The sequence below is a fragment of the Montipora foliosa genome, chromosome 1 (genome assembly GCF_036669935.1).
Source record: "Montipora foliosa isolate CH-2021 chromosome 1, ASM3666993v2, whole genome shotgun sequence".
In the NCBI taxonomy this organism is placed as follows: Eukaryota; Metazoa; Cnidaria; class Anthozoa; order Scleractinia; family Acroporidae; genus Montipora; species Montipora foliosa.
The window spans coordinates 60,307,314-60,315,393 of NC_090869.1; the positions used below are offsets into that span (position 1 = coordinate 60,307,314).

Below are 8,080 nucleotides of genomic sequence, written 5' to 3' on the forward strand. Positions count from 1 at the left end.
ATATAAAAAGTTACGATCAGCGACAAACATTTTGGGAGAATTTTGCTACGTTCAAGTAAATTGCAAAATCGAAAGTGACATGGCCGGAATTCAGCGGGCGTCGTGATTAAGTTACCGCGGCATGTTTACTCGCCAAACAGTGAAGCATCTGTGTCAAATGATGGCAAGATACCGGGTTTTTGTAAGTTTCTTTTTCTGTCAAGTGTCAAGTTTGACAATGAAATGAGCGAAGTCAAAACAAAGATCACAATCGCCCAACTCTTGTTTATGCAAAGTCAAAATTTACTCTCCAAGACGCGTACGAAGTTATTTATCACCAGGTAATTCCATCATTTTGGAAATAGCAGCTGCTTTATTATTCATCTGCGTCACAAGTTTTCACTGATTTTGGGCCTCATTTTCTTGAAACTCAAGCACGCTTCCAACAGGCCTGTGAACCTTTCTGCTTACAGAGCAATACTAAAAAACTTCTCCCATATGACATTTGAACCTTAAGCTCAAAAATTCAATACACAACATGATATTATAATTCACAAAGCCAGAAAATACCACAGAATCCTTTTCCAGCGAAAATTTTATTGAAACAAACAACATATTTGCTCTTAGAGGCGAAAACCTCTTCCTATTTCATTGCGTGCGTGAAGACAAAAAACTCAATTGTGTCAAATTACCATGTACTTCAGGTAAATACTGCTCACTTTGATTTCGTCTCGACGGGCGATAGATTGTTGTCGAAGTCCAGTACTCGTCGCTTTTGAGATTCATGCCTAGTTTATCCAACTGACTTTCCATTATTGAGCTCCATAAGGGTAAATTTTGTTTAAGGATCCACTAAAACGCCATTCGCGTTGCATGACTTTCGACGCCATTGCAGGCTAAATTGATGATTCTACTGTGTCCACCAGAGAAATCTACGCAGTTCCACTACCCTCTCGATCCTAAGAAAATACGCGCAAAAGGCTCTATACACAAAGGCAACACTTACCAGAGGAGTGACAGGCAAGACTTTTACCGACACGGAAAAAAAAAAAAAAAAGAAAAAAAAGAAAACAAACAAACTAAACGTAGACCTCGACTGGGTTTGCCCATAGGCAACCCAGTAAAAAAAAGAAAACAAACAAACTAAACGTAGACTTCGACTGGGTTTGCCCATAGGCAACCCAGTAATAACTTGAAATCTCGTCAAGGAAAAAGCTTAAATCCAGTAGTCCAGTCTGGGTTAAAATCGCCCAAACTCTTTCTATTATCGATTCAAAACTAAGCGTATACTCTGAGCTTCAGACAGCTTTCCAAAACCAATTTGCATTGAAGTCAAGCCCTTTCCGGCGGGGTTAGTAACTGGATGGGAGACGCCAGAAGATGCAACTTGCTGTCAGGAACATACGACCAAAAATTCTATTTTAATGCCCAAAAATGCGAACTAAGCGAGGTACAGATTTTGTTAGCCTGCCTTACATGTATGCAAAACAAATATTGACGTCAAAGTAAATAAACAATGATATGTAGTTTTTAAGGAGAGCAGGAGGAACTTTTAGGAAGTGTCGATCGAGAATAAGACAATTTGCGAGATGAAGGCATCATAAATTTTGTGCCACGAATATAATACAATTTACCATCAGCGAAAAACATTTCCGGAGATTTTTGTACGTTCAATTTGAGTTCAATTTGTCTATCGTACTCTTGGTCGTACAAGTAAAATCACAAAATCGAAAGTGACAACGATTTTAGCGGCCGCCTGTGATCAAGTTACCTTGCGTGTTTAATACTGACAACTCACGAAACAAAGGATGCATCTGTGACAAAATGACGGCAAGACACCGGGTTTTTGTTAGTTTACTTTTTTTCTTTCAAGTTTTAATACAGTTCGACAAGATACATGTGCGAATTTAACACAAAGATCTCGATCGTTGATGTTACCCCAGGTGTCAGCTGAAGTTAAGCTCCTCCGAATGAGATTAGTACTTGGATGGGGGACCGCTTCGAAGTCCCCGATACGGACATCAGTAATTCGTTTTTTTAAAACTTGATTTCATTTTTTATTTTGTTTGGCCGTTGAAAGCTATTTTCTTATTTTCTTTCTACGTCAAAAGGGCTGAACAAACCGGTTCCCAAGAAATATTAGAGTATTCGTGCTATGCAAAATACTTCTAATGAAGTATTCGTTCTGTGCAAAATACCGTAATGTTCACAGCGGAACACACAATTATAACTACGAAGCAAACTCTAGAAATAGCGCAGAAAATTCTTCTTACCTTTAAAGCTTGTTTTTCTCAAAGAGAAAACATCATCAATATTTTAATACTGTGTCAATCATGGCCGGCGGAAAGATTCCACAATAAATAATTGTTTCCTCCATGCAACAGAATTGCGTCGCGGTGGCCGAGCGGTCTAACGCGCGCACATGATCGCGAAGCGCAGGGCAAGTATATAGTTTCTAAATGGGGCAGGAAAGTTCGGATGTACCGAAGTGTATAAAAGGAAGTTGACCCGATCGGAGCTTATTTCAATATCCGTGGGGTATGCACATTTGTGACTACCAACAAAAAAAAGAAAATTTGACACCAGCCCGGATTTAAGACGTGGTATGCCTTCGGCATTCCACGTAAAAAGAGGGCCAGGTCGAGTACCTCGCACCTCGCAGTACTTAAGAAGGCTTTTAACCGGGCAAAAGATGACAGAATCATCCCGAGTAATTAGGATATCAAATGGCCGGTGGTCAGGATTATGTTTATAATCAGTGATAGTGATCTTAACCGTGCATGGGTCGCCATCACGCAATAAAATTTGCAGATCTCGGTATTGGACAACTGAACACGCAAAACGGGTGCTTTTGGTCGAAAGCTCGCCAATTCGGAAAAGTCCATAAAAAGCAGTAAGAAACATGGCCGAAAATAGAGTGCGTTGAAAAGCCGAAGAGTTAGTGTATTCGAGGGACCGGACGAGCTCATGCAACACTGGTCTTGTGATGGGCAAACGAATATCTGAATGTCTTTGACGACTTAAGGCTGTCAATAATTTTTGTGTCAAAAACGATTTGGTTGGATCACAAAATCCTCCGAGTTTGTGAGCGTAAGAAATGGCAGAAAGATGTAAAGTTATCGTAGAATAAGCCAATTTTCGGAAAGAAAGATATGAAATATAAAGGGGGAGACAGACAGCAGATAATGGCAACGTGGGGTTAGGGGACCCGTAAAATTGAGCATAAAATTGACGAAAGACGGCCCACGCGCGTTGATAGGATCTCTGGGATCCTTTAGTTAATGCTGAGCTCAACAAGCCACTCAAGTTAGAGACCAACTCTTGGGCAGTAGGTTGTCAATCAATCAATCAATCACTTTATTTAGTAATTCAGGTTACAGAATGGCAGCCAAAAGGCTGATGTGGACCTACAACGAACTAATAAAATGTGAATCTAAAATAATTTATAAAATCATCCTATAGTACTTAAATATTCAATACGAATCATTAAAATAAGATTCATAGGTAAATAAGTTACGAATTAATCTAAAATTTACATGCAATATAATAAAACTTAAAAGTATACAAAATCTCGGTCTTTCATAGCAATCATAGGCGCTTCGAATGAGAAGCTATTTATGTTCTGTGAGAGCCTACGTAAAATGTTTTTAAAACTGTCTTTTTGAAGGTTTACATTAAAATTTGTCAGCCTAGCAATAAAATTCCAGATTACAGGTCCTCTATATTGTGCTGATTCCTTTCCTACTTTGTAGTTCACTCTAGGGATTTCAACCTGTAACCCTCCTGTACGTGATGGTCTGTTACCTAACCTCAAATTAAAAGGGGCATATAAGATTTTATCATTTAAAACATCATGCATTAGAAGAAGGAGTCTTCTTTTATATATATAAGAAATTGGCAACCAATTTAGCTTCTCAAGACTTTTATCCTGGTGGATAACTCGTGCAGCTCTTGCATGAATAGGGTTTAAGGATTCCATAATAGAGTAATTGCAGTTTCCCCACACCACAATACCGTACCGGATACCGCTGGTACAATAGATTTGAAATAAATTTCCTCCAGCACTTTCACAGGAAGCTTCTTCATTCTTTTTAATGCACCCACTTTCTGTGCAAAAGATTTTTTTACATGGTCTACATGCATTGCCCATGTAAGCCTATTGTCAATGATTAATCCCAAACAAGTAGTGTGATTCACAACATTAATAAAATTATTTCCAAAGTAGATTGGAGGAACAGGACCAATGAAGCCCGTTTTACTAAGGATCATAACTTCAGACTTTACAGGATGAATACAAAGTTTATTCATTGTACTCCAAAGCAGACGTTGCTCGAGAATGTTATTTAATTGTGAGCAAACCTGATCAAAGTTCTTCCCCACACAATATAATGTTGTATCGTCTGCATACATAAACACATCTCCAGATGTAATAGCATTAGGGAGGTCATTGACGTAGATAGTATAAAGCCTTGGACCCAGGAGGGATCCTTGGGGAACACCATATTTTACTTCATCCAGATTAGAAGGGTGGCCATTTACCACAGTGTATTGAAATCTGTCTTTTAAATAATCCATCAGCCACTCGTGGAGATTCCCACTTAATCCAATAGCTTGGAGTTTTAATGACAAGATGTTGTGTGAGATGCTATCAAAAGCTTTCTTAAAGTCAACAAATATTGCACCCACAATCATACCTTTATCCATATTCATCTTCCAGGTATCTGTCATTTTTAGTAACATGCCTTCTGATGATAGACCTTTTGTAAAGCCCCACTGTGAAGGGCTTTTTAGAGAGGAGTTACTTAGGTGCTCATCAATTATGTTACAAACCTGATGTTCAAGTAATTTACTTGGAATACACAGCAAAGATATAGGTCTGTAGTTGGCAATGTCAGTTCTAACTCCCTTTTTAAAGATAGGGGTAACCTTTGCTCTTTTTCATGAAATGGGAACAGTTCTTGTGACAAAGCTGCGCTTGAAGATATTTTCCAAGCCATTAATGATTGCAGGGCCGGCTAGAGAAATAATTGTACTTGATATACCATCAGGGCCTGCTGCTTTGTTACTTTTGATATTCTTAAGACTTTTGAGGATATTTTCAGAATCCAGAACCAAAGAGTTGCAGGAAGGTGCCGAGACTCTATAAATATGTTGTATATCGGTTTGGTTTGGGATGTTAGGGACGTTTTCTGCGACATCTCTACCAATATTTACAAAATATTGGTTAAATAAGTCAGCCTTCATGTTATCATCCAAAACCTCCAAGCTGTTTTCATCTTTGACTGGTCCAACTGTAGTTGGATTCTGGTCTACATCCGGGGAGAGTTCCTTGAACTTTGCTACCTGACAACGTGAAATGTAATCGGCGCGAGTATTGTAAAACCCGGGAATGTGTTTTGCGTGAAATAATACATTGTGTCTGAGGCAACTTAGCACTAAATCCCTGATCAACACCATAATACTCTGATGTTTGGACGTCTGCTTATTGATTATGTCAACAACGGCAGCGTTATCAGTAAAGAATATTACACACTTATCAGCCATTAAATGTCCCCAAATGTGTATCGCAAGGACAATAGGAAATAACTCTAAAACTGCAATGTTATAAGATTTCCACGTAACCGGCCATTCACCGCCGAACCAGTGCTTACCAAAGACAGCCCCGAAGCCTATTGAGCCCGCTGCATCGGTATAAAGCTCAAGGGTATGCGACGTTTCCCATGTATCTTCGAGGAAAAATGATTTACCGTTGAACTCGTCTAAAAACCGCATCCACAAAAGGAGATCCTGTTTCGAGCCTTTACATAAACGAATATGGTGGTGTGGCTGTCGGACGCCCTTGGTAAGATCGATCAGGCGACGAAGAAAAGCACGGCCCGGGACAATAACTTGACAAGTGAAATTTAGTAAGCCTATCAAAGATTGAAGTTCTTTTAGCTTCACTGTGCGACGTTTATAAAAATTGTGCAAGAGCATGAGGCATTTTTGAAGCTTTTCATCAGGTAGACGCGCTTCTCTTCTCACTGAATCAAGGGTAATGCCTGCAAATTGCAATACTGTGTCAGGGCCTACGGTTTTATCCGGAGCAAGAGGTACTCCTAGATGATGGCATAAAGAAATAAACTTGCCCAAGTTGGGGCCTCTTTGGTTTTAGCAATAAACAAAAAATCGTCTAATATGTGCAAAACAGATGAGGGACCCAGGTGATGAATAGACAACCACTCCAATGTGGTACTAAAAGCTTCAAAAATGTTGCATGAAGAAGAAAGACCCATGGGGAGGCACCGGTCAAAGTAATACAAGTTATCGAACTTCATACCTAGCAAGGAATAGTCGGCAGGATGAATTGGTATAATACGAAAAGCCGACTTGATGTCGGTTTTAGCCAAAAAAACAATCTTCCCCGGTGGCTTTAATGGCTGGGATCGCATCACTAACGGATGCGTATTTGACAGAGGAACAATAGTCAGGAATAGCATCATTAACCGAATTTCCTTTGGGATAGGATAAATGATGAATCAAACGAAATTCAGATGGGTCTTTCTTGGGTACAACGCCCAAGGGAGACGTACGAAAGTTCGCAAAAGGGGGAGTTTTAAAAGGACCCACAATTCGGCCTGCGTCGCATTCCTTGCGCAATTTCATTCTAGCAATTTCCGGTTGGGCGAGGACACTTTTGAGATTAGGAGATTGAAAAGGAAGCCGATCACCAACAAAATTAACACGAAAGCCACAACGGAAACCATCGACAAGAAAATGCTTTTTGTTTTGCTCATAACAGTGTAAGAGGCATTCAAGCCTGTCCACCCTTACGGGGGTTACTGGCGGGCTGTGAAGGGCCTGATACTTGAGTAGAGTTTTCTTTTGGTTTAACTCCACTATACCGCTGATGAGGGGTTTGTACTGAGCATTGAATGGCTGGGTGCTTTGCTCCACATTTGTAGCAAACGTGTTCGAACTGACACCCTTGGCAGTGTTTTCCGGCATGAAATGTCCAACACGTGCCTCGTGGGAAAAAATTCGAACGAAAACGCTGGCGTGTCGAGGTTTGGGGCTTATTGGGGATCGACTGTGATCTCCAAAAATTAGCTGAGACCCTCAACCAAAGTTCCCAATGTATTTGATCCCATGGAAACTTATCGGGTGCAGATTGTCTCAGATAACGAAATTGTTCGTCATACCAGAGCCAATCCCCGTTCGACAAAGCAATGTCACGGACTACCTCGTAATACTTCATCAACTGCGGGGTTTCACTCTGGTATCGCTCAGTATAGACCGAGACAAAAATGTTAAAAGCCGAAACCCACTGTTGTATGTTGGAAACCTTCTTTGTTGCGTGATACGGCTCAAGGGTCAGCCGCGGCTGCTTTGATAGCCCAGAGGAGGGGGTCATCGATAACGCATACTTATCGATTTGAGGGGTGGATGCTAATAAGGCCCCAAATTCCACATATTCGTTAGCCCAGATTTTAGCTTTAATTTTGGAACCCACCCGGGAACTAAGATTTACTGACACGCTAGTAAAAATGTGTTTAGGTGGCACATTGTCGGGACCCAGAAGCAGAGAATCATTTCTTGTACCTGCAGCGGTGAGGCTACTGACGGCCGCTCACAGCTGAAGTGACGCTATCTGAAGACAGGTCGGCTTGAGACTGGTCTGCTAATGTGGTTTCAATCGACGTGCTGTCCTCAAACGTGTTTTGTCTCAAGATCTCGGTGAGACTGTCCTTAGATAATGCTGTTTTCACCGCTTCCGAGATGGCCGACGATATGGTGGCGGAGAGAGCGTTTACGTCCAAGGAGACCAAACCGGGGTTGTTATTAGTTTGTTCGGGGATAGGTGGGACCGTTGCAGTCAGCTCTGATGTCCGCACTCGCTTAGAACGTGTTTGGCGGCCTGTCCTTGATGGTTGTGCCGGACGCTTCCTAGGAGGCATGACTTATCGATAACAGATAAATACCATGGAATGCTGTTTGATTTCGAAAGAAAATTGATAAGAAGGAATACGGCGTAATATGACAAGATGAAATTCCATCCTAAATTTTTGGTCACAGTTGAGGTGGGGCAGTTCCACAGGTTTTCCTTAAATCTGGTTTATGA

At 40.9% G+C, this 8,080-nt stretch overlaps 1 pseudogene; it reads right to left on the bottom strand.

Annotated features, from left to right (window-relative positions):
* Positions 1–6,772: 6,772 nt before the first annotated feature.
* On the bottom strand, positions 6,773–7,916 carry LOC137981133 (uncharacterized; annotated as a pseudogene).
* Positions 7,917–8,080: the final 164 nt, after the last annotated feature.